We start from the raw sequence: 17,004 nt of genomic DNA on the forward strand, positions 1-17,004 counted from the left end.
TCAGTAATGTTTAATGTCTGTTAATATGTTGTGTAATTGTAAAACCTTTACGTTAAGATCAAGAGGGGATCACAATGTTTTTGGGTTCTCAAATGATTACTAAGACTGTGACATACTCTTAGTATACAAATCAGTATTTTTGTATTTTACAGAAGCTACAGTATGTTAATAACTTCATAAAATAAACTCATCTAAGCCCTGAATTTAAAATTTTTAAAAATGCAGTTTGACTTGATTATACAATGCAAAGCCATATACACAGTAAGGATGATATTTTCAACCAAATCAATATAAGATGAGTTTTAAAGAGTGGGTGGCAGTATTAGACAGTGTGCATGTGCCAACATCAGATTGTGTCAAAACCCAGGTCCACCACTATGCTAAGTCACTGAGCAAGTTTCTTAAACTCCCTGCACTTCTGTGCTGGGAAATGGTATCATCCTGTAGAGGTTTATATTTTTGCCAAAATGAAGTGTAATGGATCTAAGTATAAAACACTCAAAACACTTTCTAATATGTAATCACAACTTTAAAAAAAAAAATCTTTATTAAGGTTTGCTTTTAGATTTAAAAAGCTCAGTTATTCTTGAGTCATCCTTTATTTCCATGTACAAACTAATTACCGCTTTACTTTCTAGGCTTTCTTACTCCCGTTGCCTCTTTCTTTACTGCCCCTTCTCTCTTTTTCCTCATACCCTGATACTATCCTTGAGTTGTTCTAAGGTAAGGGTTTTTAATCTTAAACATCTGGGCATGTGGATGTTTCATGGGATGCTTTATGTTGTATATTTGTATATTCTTTACTTACCCCTTTTCCTTCTGTTGCTAAAAATATCCTACTTATTGAGAATGTATTTTCCCTTTTTCTGAGGAAGATGACATTGGAAAACAGCATAGCAAAGTGCAGTGGAATTGAGATTTGGTCGTGTTTCTCTGAAGCCCCTCCTAGTTTTAAAATTCTTTGAGTCTCTGAAATTGAAAATCATAAATTTGAATGTGATGCCTCAGAAATCACTTAAGAACACAGTTTTTCTCTTACCCCCTTTTAGGCTTTTTGGTGTTGGTGTGTGTATGTGTGTGTGTTTACTCAACCTGTGTATATTTTCTACTTCTCCATCTGGCATCTGCTTTAGCACTAGCCTAGCTAGCTGTACTGTCAAGAGTACTTCAGCCTTTTCGTTATGAAAAGAAAAAGAAACGAATATAAAAAAGAAGATCCTCTCACCATCCCCCCCACCTCACTTTTGTTTTTGTTTTTTCTGAGCAAGTTTTTTGCCATTTGCCTTTGCATTTGCATTGCTTATTGATTGGCAATTTTAAAATTGTTTATTGTGCTCTTTTGTTTCACTGTTCAAGAGCTAAAACAAAAGCTACCAGGCCCTGTGAGGTAAACATTTGCATGCGGTGGGCATTGCCCGAGGAAAAAGTGATTGCTAATGCTTATTTATGTGGCACAAATTTGCCATTTGTTTATGCATAAAATTATCGATAGTGCAGGGCAGCCCAGCCGTAGAAAATGGTGACCTTTTTAGCTTAATAAATAGAAATCAGCTATTACTGTGAAGAGATCAGCCATTTATTCTGTGTTGAGGGACATTGCAGGGAAAATGAAGATCGGGGCTGGCAATATCATTAAATGGAAGGCCAACGACCCTTTCGGTAGAGTCTATTATACGTTATCTAATAGGGGATAAATGACTCTGGTTGGCAAATGGAATAGAGAACAACAGTTCTTTTTGTAGTTTTGTTGTTTTTTTTATTTTTTTTCTTTTGGTAATTTTATAATTATATGGATCTTAAGCCAGTAAAGCTGTACATGCTGACTTGTTGATAGAATTCTTTCAAAACGAACTTGTTTTAAAGTTGCTTTCCATTTTTATTATTCTCTGACCAGTAGTTAGATTTATACGCAATAGAACAAAAAGTCAGGTGATGTTTTCCCAAGAAACACAAGTCTTCCTTTACTTTTTAGGATTAGTTTGTTTTTTTTGTGTGAGACTTTTATCTTTATGCTGAAGATAGCTTTGCATATTATACAGCTTCTCTATTTTCCATGTTTTAAAAATATTAAAGGTAGAAAAAGTTATCCTCAAAATTTAGAAGTTTCCAATATATTATTAACTGAAGTGCTTTTTTTAAAAAATATATATATATTCTAACTTATGAGTGGCTTTTAAATTCAGGATATGGGTGCTTCAGATTGAAGAATATACTGCAAATATAAAAACTCTTCAGTATGTTTCCTTAACATGTAAAAAAAACCCTAACAAATACCCACTGTACCTTTGTTAGTTGTTTTACTGCTGTATGTGATAAACAAAATACCCTCCATCTTCCTAGAGCTTGCCTGTGCCTGTGGTTTGCTGTGGTGTGATCTCACACTATGATTATTTCCCTAATATCTCTCTAGTATTTCTGCCTTTTAGAATTTTTGTATCCATCTTTTTCAGTCACTTTAGAACGTGAAGCAAGTTAATGAAACAGACCTGTCAACACACCTTAGAACATGGCTAATGTCCTTGAAGCTACCTGCATGCTCCTTCCAGATTGTTTCTTAACACAAGCATACTTCCCCCTACCGTTTTTAAGGTTTCCACAAAGTGGCTTTGTGGAAGAACTCATCTTCTGCCTTGCTGCACTTTAGTGTGACAGTGCATTCTGCAGCATGTCACCAGAGTGACTGAGTAACCTTTTACTGGCAGAAATGGGACTGTTGTTCCTTTTTAAAGTAGAGGGTGTAAATAGGATTCAGGCACTAGGGTACATTAGTCCATAAAATGAATATATTTTTTATGTCATTTATAATGTATTGATTTTAGGTCCATTAGATTCACAGTCCCTAGGGTGGGGGGAAACAATGATTTAATGGGTAGGTTGGAATTCCAGAGTGAAGAGCAGCAGTGATTAACCCCTTCTACCTCACCCGCTACCCCTCTTATATAATATCTTCTAGGAGCCGAGAAGGGGACCCTGGGGGAAAGGCACAGAACTCTTTATCATCTATCTTCCCTGCAGTTTACAAGGGGTCACAAAACAAAGTTCAGCTCAGTTATTATCATGTCTCTGATTGTGGTGGAACAGACTGCTCTGGGGTAATGTGTTGCCAAAATTATATTTTTTTAAGGTAGTTTTTAAGTTGATGAAGAAATTTTTTTTTTTACAAAACCCAGAGCACATTTATTTCGAGTCGTAACAATTTAAGATATTGTTTAGGTAGATTATAAGATATGAAGGAAACAAACTTAGATTTCTTTTTTTTTGAAGAAAAATATTCTTTCCTCAACTTAAGAAAAGAAAGTTAATCATGGTGTCATGCCAGTTATAACCTTTTTCAAGCAAGTTTTAAGTGATATTACAGAGAATGGTATTAATGGAAACTTTAAAAATAGGATGTTTCCTGTTTCATAAATACATAGAAAATAATTGATTTATGCCAGCCCCTTTTCTGATAAGAGGATGACTGAAATGTCATTTCACTTCTATGTAATTAGGCTTTGGTACAGAGCATGCATAATAATTCTAGTCATTTACCACCTAAAAGGAATTTTCTTGTAGGCTGCTTTGGCAGCTACACCTTTATTCTTGTATTTAAAAAAATTTAATTACGATGTAGGTATGCTATTTTTTAAAATTTCAATTATCTTTCCAATCTTCTGACAATCTTCTGAAAGATATGTTATAGTTGAAGAAAAATATGCCAATTGAAATCTGGTTATCTCAATACCATACCTGATATAAAAATTATGATATCAACAACAGTTTTAGAATTTCATATTTTAATTCAAATTTTTGAAGATCTGTGAAAAAAATGTAAAAATAAAGGCTCCCTCTTTGGGTAAAAATACCACCTGTGAATTTCTGTGTTTCTCAAATATATAATATGACAAAATATCTCTGTTTCATTCTTAAATAAATTCAACTGCAGTGGACTCTGCATTTGGTCAGATACAGAATTTCATTTACTTGAAGAAAAGACTTTGGGTTAGTTTTATTAGTAAAATTTTTAATAAAAATAAACCAATTTTATTATTTGGCAGATTATGTATACACAAACCTTTATTTCAGCAGCATAATTTCTTAAATTCAAAAATTTTAATGGTAACTCTTCTCATTTTGGATTATTCTCCAACAGAATAATTAGTGAAGTAATGAAATAATACAGATTTCTCTCTTTTTCCACATGGTAACTTTGGAATTTCTATGCTTATTAACAAAAGTCCTGATATTGGAATGAAGTAAAATCCCTCTATACTGATCATGCTCTGGGAAGACACCATTTGGTAATAAAACTACTCGAATACCATAAACTTTGTGATCGAAACTGAATAATCAATGGCATGATGAGGAGGAGCACTGAAGCATTATTCACTTTGAACTCAAAGTGAAGAGACTGGGCCTAAAGCATGGCTGTAGATGCTCTCATAAGTTTGGTTCTTGGGTATTTCAGCTGATTGCCAGGGGCTATTTCTGTTTAACCTGGGGAAATTAGTAACAAAGCCAGAGTTTTATTTACTCACGAGAGTGGCAAGAGCAGTATTTCTGAAGTTGAGCTGCACAGTGCAGTCATAGAGCTATGTATCAGTAGATCTGAATGGAGAGCTATCTGAACGGCTTCCAACTAAATAGTTACTGCGTTGGCCGTTACTGTGTTACCTTTGAAAGGAATCAAGGAAGGGACCTAAGAGGACACCTGAGGACTTCTCATAAATCAGTCCAGAGAAAACAAGAAACTACATTAATCTGGTCCATCCTAAAAGCAACTGCAGGGTATTTACATGATAATTAGATCAAAGGAACAACTCCTGAGGAGATTAAGTTCTTACATTAATTCTGGTGCAATTAAATAATGCCTCTTTTTCCATAAAATATCATCTGTTTTAAAAATCTTACACATATCTTGCTTCCAAAAGTAATATGTTGATATATTTATTAGAAGCAATACACTGTCAATGGTCTAATTTTATTTTATTTTTCCAGCATTCCTCTTGCTGATGACACGATTCGTGTTTTAATCTGTTGACAAGATTCTGAGAGCTGAGCAGAGAATTTTGGCACTGCACTGGTTAGAAAAAAGGTATATTCATAAAACACATAATACACACATTTAATAAGTCAATTATTTCACTTGCTACTTCAAAAATATGATGGTATATGTACCTTCTATTACTTTAAATTTATATGTAAAAAATAGAGTATATGCATATAAAACTATAGTATATAATCTTTATTTTCAGATAATAACTGTCTTTGTCATTATTTTTGAGACTCTTTATGAAGGTAATGTCTCCAAACTGGCAGATGATAGTGCCTTTTCTTTTTCTTAATGAGCTATACTTTCTTGAAGTTACAAAACCTTTTTTTTTCCAATGAAAAATGTCTTTTAAATCATTTGTACTTTTAAATCATTTGCTACTTTTTTGTTGTTGCCACAGAAGAAATATTTTGTTTCATAATGGGTGAGACAAATTTTAGAAAAATTTCCTTAGGATATTAAGTATTCTAGGATATGTTGCTGTAAACACATACAAAAATGCAGTTTTGCTGAGGTCAAACAGATATTTTCCATTTTACTTGGCAGAAAAACTTAGTGGGTATCTACCTGTATGTGCATTTATAAAATGTTTGTCGTTTCAAAAAAGTTATACTCTTGAGGACATGAACCAAAAATTGACTGTGGACCTACAGTTGAAAATCCTTTTATAATCCTGTTGCTGACTATCTGTTCTAGTTTGCTAATGCTGCCAGCATGCAAAACACCAGAAATGGATTGGCTTTTATAAAAGGGGGTTTATTTGGTTACACAGTTACAGTCTTAAGGCCATAAAGTATCCAAGGTAACACATCAGCAATTGGGTACTTCACTGGAGGATGGCCAGTAGTGTCCGGAAAACCTCTGTTAGCTGGGAAGGCACGTGGCTGGCATCTGCTCCAAAGTTCTGGTTTCAAAATGACTTTCTCTCAGGATGTTCCTCTCTAGGCTGCAGTTCCTCAAAAATGTCATCTTAGTTGCACTTGGAGTATTTGTCCTCTCTCAGCTTCTCCAGAGCAAGAGTGCTTTCAATGGCCATCTTCAAAATGTCTCCCATCTGCAGCTCCTGTGCTTTCTTCAAAGTGTCCCTCTTGTCTGTAGCTCCTCTTCAAAACATCACTCACAGCTGCACTGCATTCCCTCTGCCTGTCAGCTCATTTATATGGCTCCACTGATCAAAGCCCACCCTGAATGGGTGGGGCCACTCCTTCCTTGGAAATATCCCATCAGAGTTATCACTTACAGTTGGGTGGGGTGCATTTCCATGCAAACACTCAAAGAATTCCAATCTAATCAGCACTAAAATATATGTGCCACAAGATTGCATCAAAGAATATGGCTTTTTCTTGGGGACATAATACATTTAAACTGGCACACTATCATTAGGTGACAGCAGAAAAGTTTGGAGGTAAGGGATCCGGTTGTTCAGAAGAGGTTTGTTCCTTTTAAAGACTGAAAAGGAATTCTTCTCTTGGTACCTAAACAAATAATGAAAAAGTGGTCTTGCCTAGTGACCTAAAATTTATTCATTCAAATACACTTCTTAGCTCTAGTAGTTTGTTGCTGTTGTTGTTACAAATAGGGAAAGTTTCACTTCTTTTCCAATGTGGATGCCTTTTATTTCTTTCTCTTGCCTGGTTTCTCCGGGTAGAACTTCCAGTATAAACAAAGGTGACAATGGACATCCTTGTCCTAGGGAAAGATAGACATCTGTTCTAGTTTGCTAATGCTGCTGAAATGCAAAACACCAGAAATGGGTTGGCTTTTATAAAGGTGGTTTATTTGGTTACAGAGTTACAGTCTTAAGGCCATAAAGTGTCCAAAGTAAGAGGGTACCTTCACCGAAGGATGGCCATTGGCATCTGGATAACCCCTGTTAGCTGTGAAGACATGTGGCTGGCATCTGCTCCAGAGTTCTGGTTTAAAAATGGCTTTCTCCCAGGACATTCCTCTCTAGGCTGCAGCTCCTCAAAAATGTCTCTCTTAGTTGCTCTTGGGGTGTTTGTCCTTTCTTAGCTTCTCTGGAGAGAGAGTCTGCTTTCAATGGCCATCTTCAAACTGTCTCTCATCTGCAGCTTCTCTCTCAGCTTCTGTGCATTCTTCAAAGTGTCCCTCTTGGCTCTGGCAAGCCCGTTTCTTCTGTCTGAGCTTATATAGTGCTCCAGTAAACTAATCAAGGCCCACGCTGAATGGGCGGGGCTACACATCCATGGAAATTATCCAGTCAGAGTTATTACCCACAGTTGGGTGGGGCGCATCTCCATGGAAACAACCTAATCCAAATGTTCCAACTTAATCCCCACTAATATGTCTGCCCCCACAAGATTGCATCAAAGAACATGGCTTTTTCTGGGGGACATAATATATACAAACCAGTACACCATCCTTAACAATCGTATATGATGTTAGTGGTAGTTTTTCATATATGCCCTTTATCATGTTGAAGTTTCCTTTTATTCCTAGATTTCTAAATGTTTTTCTCAAGAAGTGGTACTGGATTTTGTCTAATGACTTTTCTATGTCCATTGAGAGGATTATATATTTTATTTTTCTTTCTTTATGTGTTATATTATATTAATTGATTTTCTTATGTTGAACCACCCTTGCATACCAGGATAAATCCCACTTGATTGTGATGTATAATTCTGTTAACGTTCTGTTGGATTTGGTTTTCTAGTATTTTGTTGAGGATTTCTGCGTCTATATTCATAAGGTATATCTGTCTGTAATTTTCTTTTCTTGTGGTATTTTTATCTGGTTGAGGGTGTTGTTGGTCTCATAAAATGAGTTAGTGTGTGTTCCCTCCTCTTCAAGTTTTTGAAAGTGTTTGGGCAAGATTGGTGTTGTTCTTCTTGGAATGTTTGGTAGAATTCTGTGTTAAGCCCATCAGGGTCTGGACTTAACTTTGTTGGGATGTTTTTGATTAATTATTCAGTCTCTTTACTAGTTGTTAGTCTGTGATAAACCTCTTTTTCTTAAGTCATTGTAAATAGTTTCTATATTTCTAGGAATTTGTCCATTTCATCTAGGTATCTAATTTGTTGGTGTACATTTGTTCATACTAGCCTCTTACAATCCTTTTTATTTCTTTGAGCTCAGTAATAATTCCCCCCACCCTCCTTTATTTCTGATTTCAATTGTGTCCCCTATCTTTTTCTCTTTGTTATTCTAGCTAAAGGTTTGTAAATTTTATTGATATTTTGAAAGAACCAATTGTTGCTTTTTTAAAATTCTTTCCATTGTTTCTTTTTTTATTCTCTATTTCATTTATCTCCACTCTAATCTTGTTATTTCCTTCCTTCTGCTCAATTTGGGTTTAGTTTGCTCTTCTTTTTCTAGATTCTCCAGTTTGAGGTTAGATTGCTTATTTGAGATGTCATATATATATATATATATATATATATATATATATATATATATGTGTGTGTATATATATACATATATATATATACACACACACACACACACACATATGTATTTAGACCAGTAAATTCCCCTATCAACACTGTCTTTGCATATCCCATAAGTTTTGGTATATTGTATTTACATTGTCATTTGCCTGAGAATATTTCCCAATTTTCCTTTGGATTTCTTCTTTGAACCATTGGTTATTAAAGAGTACATTGTTTAATCTCCTCATATTTGTGAATTTTCCAGTTCTCCTCCTATTATTGATTTCTAGCTTTATTCCGTTGTGTTGGAAAAGATACATTTTATGATTTAAATATTTTTGAATTTATTGAAACTTGTTTTGTTTCTAACATTGGGTCTATCCTGGAGAATGATCCATGTGCACTAGAGAAGAATGGGTATTCTGCTGGTCTTGGACAAAGTTTTCTATGTATGTCTGTTGGGTCAAGTTAGCTTACAGTATAGTTCAAGTCTTCTATTTCCTTACTGCTCTTCTGTCTAGATGTTGTCCATCATTGAAAGTGGTGTGTTAAAGTCTTCTGTTATTAATGTAGAACTGTCTGTTTCTTCCTTCAGATATGTCAATATTTGTTTCATCCTTTGGGGTTTTATCAGTAGGTGCATATATAGTTATAATTGTTATATCTTCTTGTTGAATTGAGCTATTAGCCATATATAATGACCTTTTCTCTCATAATATTTTTTTACTTAAAGTGTATTTTATCTGATATTAGGATAGCTACCTCAGCTCTCTTTGGGTTACTGTTTGCATGGCATATATTTTTTCTGTTATTTTACTTTCATCCTACTTTTGTCTTTGACTTAAAGGTGAGTTTCCTGTAAACAACATATAGTTGGATCATGCTTTTTCATACATTCTGCCAATCTCTGCCTTTTTCCTAGAGAGTTAATAATTCATTTACATTTAACGTTACTACTGATAATCATGACTTTCTTTTGCCATTTTGTTCTTTTGTCTTTGTTGTCTTATGCCATTTCTTTCCCTCAATGACTCCATTAATGCCAACTTTCATATTTATTTGATTTTTTGTAGTGTACTCTTTTTAGTCCCTTCTCATTCTTTTTTAATATATTTTTCATATATTTTCTTTATGGTTACCATTGGGCTAAAATTTAATATCCTAAATCTTAGTAATCAAGTTTGATGTTATGCCAACTTATCTTCAATGTCATACAAATACACTGTTCCTGTGTGCAACTTCCCCCCACCTTTTTGCTGTTCTTGTTGCAAATTATCTTTATAGATTGTATGTCCAAAGCCATAGATTTATCATTAAGTTTAATGCATTTGCATTTTTTGAGCTGTAAGAATTAAAAAGTGGAATTACATAACAAAACATACAATATAATTGTACTTGTATTTATACTTCCCTGCATGGTTACCTTATATTTTATTACGGATGTATTTATTTCTTTATGCTTGTTTGATCCACTACCTAGTGTTCTTTCCTTTCAGTCTGAAGCACTCCCTTTAGCATTGATTGTAGGGTAGGTCTGCTGGTGACAAACTCCCTCAACTTTTGTTTATCTGGGAATGTCTTAATCTCTCCCTCATTTTTAAAAGATAGGCTTGCTGGATATAAAATTCTTGGTTGGCAATTGTTTTCTTTCAGCACTTTAAATATTTTATCCCACTACCTTCTTGCATCAATGGTTTCTGATAAGAAATCAGCGCATAATCTTATTGCGATTCCCTTTTACATATCTTGTTGCTTTTTTCTTGTACTTTTTAGAACTCTCTTCTTGAACTTGGCATTGAACAGTTTGATTACTGTCTCTTTGAGTTTATCTTATTTGGGTTTCATTGGGCTTCTTGTCTTTCATTAAATTTGGGAGATTTTCTGCCATTATTTCTTTGAATATTACGTGTTACCCATTCTCTCTTTCTTCTCTCTCTGAGTCTCCTATAATCTATTTATTGGTGTCTTTATGGTATCCCATAGGTCTCTAAGGCTCTGATTGCTTTTTCTTATTGTCTTTTTCTTTCTGCTTCTTAGCCTGAATTATTTCAGTTGTCTTCTCTTTGAGATCACTGATTGTTTCTTCTGCCAACTCCAATCTGCTGTTGAAACTCTCCGGAGAATTTCTTCATTTCAGTTATTGTAGTCTTCAACTCCAGTAGTTTTCTCTGAGTTCTATTTAAAATTTCTGTCACTTTCTTGAGATTCTCATAGTGTTTGTTTTGTTTCTTTATCCTTTAGTTTTTTCTCTGTGTTTTCCTTTATTTATTTGAACACATTGAGGATAATTTTTATGCAATCTTATTGATATATATTCACATACCAGATAATCATCCAAAGTGTATAATCAGTTGTTCAAGGTATCATTATATTGTTGTGCATTCATCACCTCAATCAATTTTTGAACATTTTCATTACTTCAAAAATAAAAAATAAAAATAATAAAAATAAAAATAAAAAAGAACACCCAAAACATCCCATACTCCTTATCCCCACTATTATTTATTTATTTTTTGTCTTTGTTTTCTTACTCATCTGTACATACACTGGATGAAGGGAGTGTCAGTCACAAGGTTTTCACAATTACACAGTCGCACAGTAAAAACTATATAGTTATACAATCATCTTCAAGAATCAAGACTACTGGATTATAGTCCAAAGTTTCTGGCATTTCCATCTAGCTATTCTAATGCAGTAAAAATTAAAAAGGGTTATCTATATAATGCATTAGAGTAACCTCCAGAATGACCTCTTCACTCTATTTGGAATCTCTTTGACATTGAAACCCTATTTTGTTTCATTTCTCTTCCCCCTTTTGGTCCAAGAAGGTTTTCTCGATGCTATAATGGCAGGGCCAGGCTTATCCCTGGGAGTCATCTCCCATGTTGCCAGGGAGATTTACACCCCTGGGAGTCATGTCTCACATAGTGGGGAGAGGGCAGTGAGTTTACCTGCACAGTTGGCTTAAAGAGAGGCCACATGTGAGCAACAAAAGAGGTTCTCTGGTGATGACTCTTAGCCTTAATTACAAGTAGGCTTAGCTTCTCCTTTGCAGGAATAAGTTTCATAAGGGCTTGGCTTTCTAAATTAGTAGTCCCTGGTGCTTCTGAGAATATCAAGAATTCCCCAGGTGGGTAAGTTTAATATTTCCACATTTTTCCCCAGTCCCTCAAGGGGAATTTGCAATTACTTTTTTGTTCTCTGTCCAGATTACTCTGGGATGTATCAGGACATCACACTAACCTGTATAAACCAGTAAGATGCCACTCGATTTTCAAGGTTTCATGTAATTATGGTGTTTGGATAAACTGACTATACAAGTTAAATTAGATAGTGTGCTGCAGAAAATATAAATTTTGCACCAATAAACATCTCTTCCTCTGGTCTCACACATAAGTTGAAGTTTTAAAACAGTCAATATTGGAGGATCATTTTTTAAAGTCTTGGTCTGGTATGTCCAAAGTCTGGTCCTCTTCATTGGTGGTTTCTGGATTTTTATTTTAGTCCTTTGGATGGGCCATTATTTTCTGTTTCTTCATCTTTTAATCTTTTGTTGTACACTGTACATTTTAATATTTTAAAGTGTTAACTCTGGGATTTAGTCACTGAGCTGTCTGTTGCTGAAGTTTGTATCCAGCTAGTAATATAATAGGGATTTCTTTGAATGTCAGATTCTAACAAAACAAACCAAAGCAAAAGCATCTTTCACAGTCTTTGGAAATTGGCTCTGCTTTGGATGTTCATCTGTTTCAAGAGCTTAGCCCTCCTTTCAAAATGACCAACCCAAGGGAAATGTGAAATTCAGGTTTCTCTCTGTCTTATCTGAGCCTCAGTGGAGTCTGCTTCTTGTCCTGGGTTTGTACTTGCCATGGCCTTAGGTATTCCCAGTTTATAGGAATTCAACTATTCCCTCTACTCCCTTTGTAATAGACTTTCACCCACTTCTGGGTGCTCTAGTGTATGATTTAATGCAGGTGGTCCTTTGCTCTAGGCTGTTTTGACTTAATTATTTCATTCACTGCTTTAGCTATCTGCAAGCTGCTCCTCTACCCCAGGACAAATGCTGGGAGGAGGAGCCATAGACAAGTTTCTTAGCTCAGTATTTCGGTTTCCACTTGATGGATTGGCACTGACATAGAGGCAGCCCTGAATGTGCATAGGACTTACTCTGCTCCCTCTGGAACAGAGCCAGATACCTACAATGGGAGTGCAGGCTGGCTCTACACTGTACCTGGAAGGGTTGGGAAGGTGTTACCAAGAACATCATAAGCTTCACCTACTGTTTCTCAAGCTGCTTTTTCTTGATTTGGCACTTGCTCACTTACTGAAACCCTTTAACTGTTTCCACAGTTTTGAGGAAGATGGTTCTGCCAGCCTTTGCTAGTTGTTCAAAGATTTTGTATGAAATGTTATCAAAACTAAATGAAAAATCTCAATATCTGGGAAATTATTTGTAGGAATTATAGTGAGAGAGCATTTTTGTTTGTTTGTTTCTGAACCTAAACTGACTTCACTCTTTGGAACTTGTAAGAAAGCATAATGATTAGGAGCATGAACTTTGAAACTAGACTGTTTGGGTTCAGCTCATGACTGAATAACTTATTTCCTGTCTACTGTTGGGTATGTTCTTTAACCATTACACCTCATATTCCTCATGTGCAAAAGGTAAATAACAAGGAAAAACAATATACCATGAAAATACCACAGAGACATTGATGGGCATACACTAATATTAAACAAAATAGACTTAAATGCCCAAAGCATTACTGGATATAAAATCACTTTATAAATGATATTTTCAATTAAATAGGAAGGTAGGTATTAACATAACCTCAAATATATATTAAGGGAAAATTGACACTGTTGCAAAAAGGAATAAACAAATTCACAACAGCAGTGGATATTAACTTACTTCCCTTAGCAACTGAAGGAATAAAATAGAAATATCAATAAGGATGTTGATTTGAATGACAAGATTAAGAAACTTGACCTCATGAACATTTATAGAACCTTGTGTACAACCGTGCAATTCACAGTATTTTCAAGCACACATGGAGCATTTACAAAAATTTACCCTATACTGAATCATAAATCAGGACTCAGCCATTTTCAAAGAATCAAAATGCCACAGTGAAATTAAGCTGGAAATTAATAACAAACATATAACTTGACAAAAGTACCGTCTTTCAAAATTAAGAAGATTATATTGTAATTTAAAAACTTATTTTAGACTAAACTATAATGAAAATCCTGCATGTAATGATTGTAGAATATCTCAAAGAAGTATTTACTGGGAAATTTATACCTTAAATGAAATCTATTAGAATAGAAGGAATGACTAAAATTAGTAGGCCAAGCATACCTCTCAAGAAGTTATAAAAAGAACAAGAAAATAAATTTTAAATAAGTAGAAGGACAAAATTAATTAAAAGCAGTATTAATGAAGGGGGAAATAATCACATAAGGGAGGACCATGAAAGTCAAAGGTTTGTTCTTAGAAAAGGTAAATAAATTTTCCAAACCTGTGGTAAGACTTAGCAAGAAAATAAATTACAAGGGGCAGATAACCAATATTAGCAATGAAAATGGACTATCACTACAGATGTGCAGATATTAAGCAGCTAATAAGGAATATTATGAAATAACTTCATGTTAGTAAATATGAAAAGTTGGATGCATGGAAAATTATTAGAAAAATATAGCTTAGCTAAACTTTAATAAAAAAGGAATAGAAACTTGTATAGTTCTGTCATCATTAAAGAAATTTATTTTTGTAATCAAAAATCTTTCCACAGAGGAAATTCCAGATACAGATGACTTCACAGGCAAGTTCTTCCATTGCATTCAAGGGAGAAGTAAGACTAATCTTGCACAGTTCTTTCAGAAAAATAGAAGAGTTAACAATCTCTAACTCATTTTATAAGACTAATATAACCTTGATAGTCAATCTGACAAGGACAGTATGACAAAAAGAAATGTAAGGGCTAATTCCTGTCATGAATATAAATGAACAATCCTCAACCATTTTAGCAAACCTCAACTAGCAATATGCCAAAAGCATCATATATCGTGACCAAGTTGGTTTATTTCAGAAATTCAATTGTTCATTAACATGTAAAAAATCAATCTATATAATATTGATTAAAGTATAACATCATTTCAGTAAATGCAGAAGCGTGTGATAAAATTTAGCATCTATTCCTGAATTTCAAAATTTTAGACAACTAAAAACAGGAGGGAGCCACTTTAATTTAACAGAAAATACCTATAGTAAACATAAGTCAATAGTTAAATGTTGAAAGATTTCCTTCTGTGATCAAGAACAATACACTGATGTTTGCTATCACCACCTCTATTTAGTATTTTTCTGGAAGTCCTAGCCAATGCAGGAAAGCAAAATAGAGAAATTACATTATTATGATTGGAAAAGAAACACCAACTAGCACTATTGGCAAGTGATATGAGTTAATAAGTTTGCAAGGTTGGCAAATACAAAACAATATACATAAATCACAGTATTTTTATATGGCAGAATCAAATTTTTATCTCCTACCTAGTAATAAGAAATGTGCATTATCTCTACAGGTAAAATTGTGAAATGTTACCAAGAATTATTTTTAAAAATCCAAAATAAATGATTAGTTATACCATGTTCAATTGACTGAAAGATCCAATATTATAATGATGTCCATTACTCTCATCTTGATTTATGAGTACAAGACAATAACAGTAAAACTGCCAACTTTTTTTCTTCTTTGTTTGTTTGGATAGATTTGTGTGTGTGTGAAATTTGACAAGTTGATTTTAAAATGCAAAAGACAAAGATTAGTGAAGACACTCTTTTAAAAAGAAGGGCTGGATAGGAGGACTTGCCTACAGATATAAAACTCTCTTAATTAAGTAAGTGTAGCATTGCTGCAGGGATAGACAAGTAGACAAATGGGACAGAATAGAGAGCTCAGAAACAGATACTTACGTATATTTATTTACATATTATTTACAATAAGGGTGATAGTTCAAAACATTAGAGAAAGAACAGACTTTTTATAAATAGTACTGAGAAAATTATCTGTGGAAAAAAAAATTAAATTGGATGCCTATCTCACACAATACACAAAAATCAATTTCACGTGGTCAAAACCTAAGTGTGAGAAGAAAAACAATAATTATATAAGAGAATCAAAGAGAATAACTTTATGACCTGGGATTAGAGAAGGATTTTCTAAAAGCACACATTCTACATTATTTTTTTTTTCTATCAGAAGGCACCATAAAAAGACTGAAAAAGCAGGACATTGATTCTCAACGAATTTGTAGCACATTTAACTGACAAAGTTGGTGTCTGGAATAGAGTTTTAAAAACTCCTGCAAATCAGTAAGAAGAAGTCACACAGTCCAATATTAAATCATCAAAAGAAGAAATCCAGATGTCCAATAAACTAGGAAAGAGTGCTTAACCTTAGTAGCTAGTCAGGGAAGTACACGTTAAACTCATGAGATCTACTGTTAAACTCATGAGATCCTACTGTTCGTGCTTCATGTTAGAGAAAACTGAAAGGTCTAGCAGTTCAAAATGTTGGCAAGGATTAGTGCAGCAACAATTCTCATACAGCGCTTGCAGAAATGTAGTTTGGAACAACCACTTTTGGATACAGTACCTAGTAAAATTGGATGTATAGCCCCTGCAAGGGTAATTAGCAATCCCTGATATATATCCTAGAGAAATACAGTGCATATGTGCATCAGGAGACATGCACAGGACTGTTCATGGGAACATTGTTTATATTTGCTCCAAACAGGAAAAAATTCAATTGCCATCAACAGCATGGGTAAATTATGGAATATTCATACAGTGAAATATGAAGCAATGAAAATGGAGGAATCTCGGCTAACTAATAGTGACTGGAGAAAACACGACTCACAAGAATGCTTAGAGGACAATTCCAGGCAAAGCTAAATTATGTTATTCAGAGAGGCATCCATAGATGATAAAACTATTTTTAAAAGGAAGGAAATAACTACTGTGAAAGCCAGGGAATGCTGATCTCTAGGAATGAGGAAATAAATTGGGCCAGGAAAGAGAGAATTGGGATCAGGAAGCAGAGTGCCAGTTATATCCGGGTGTGGTAGTTATGTAGGTGTGTGCTTTATTACCGTTTGTTAAACTATTCGTATGTTTTACATATAATTCATAATAAGTAAATGTTAAAGTGGAACAGTAGTTATCATAGGTTTCTTTATGAATTCAGTGGTGTGTTAGGGTCTTAGGAGCTAGAAATATGGTTGCACATTGTAGAAATTAAACTGATACATCTTTCAAATTTGCGTAAAATAATTAAGATACTTCAAAAAATTCTCATGTTGGATATTAAGAATAATAGGGCAGTGAAATAAGCATTTACTCTTCCCAGTGTTCTAAGAAATGTAATAATGATATTAGGCATTTTCATTAGGATTAATAGAAGTAACATGTTTTGTTGACTATAAAATTATGATAATTTATATATATTTGATATGTTATCTCCACATTAAAACTTCTTTCACATGTATCAACAATGCCAATAAAAAGGCTTATATACCATG

At 34.1% G+C, this 17,004-nt stretch overlaps 1 protein-coding gene across 10 annotated transcripts in view; it reads left to right on the forward strand.

Annotated features, from left to right (window-relative positions):
* The window catches only part of SOX5 (SRY-box transcription factor 5), a 1,020,679-nt gene that overhangs the window by 278,672 nt on the left and 725,003 nt on the right, over nt 1-17,004 (forward strand). For all 10 annotated transcript variants that reach the window (XM_037846149.1, XM_037846146.1, XM_037846153.1 and 7 more), the window contains one exon: nt 4,978-5,074. The gene's annotated coding sequence lies outside the window, so the exon portion shown is untranslated. The remainder of the gene's footprint in view (nt 1-4,977; nt 5,075-17,004) is intronic.

Source organism: Choloepus didactylus, chromosome 8 (assembly GCF_015220235.1).
Source record: "Choloepus didactylus isolate mChoDid1 chromosome 8, mChoDid1.pri, whole genome shotgun sequence".
Classification (NCBI taxonomy): Eukaryota; Metazoa; Chordata; class Mammalia; order Pilosa; family Megalonychidae; genus Choloepus; species Choloepus didactylus.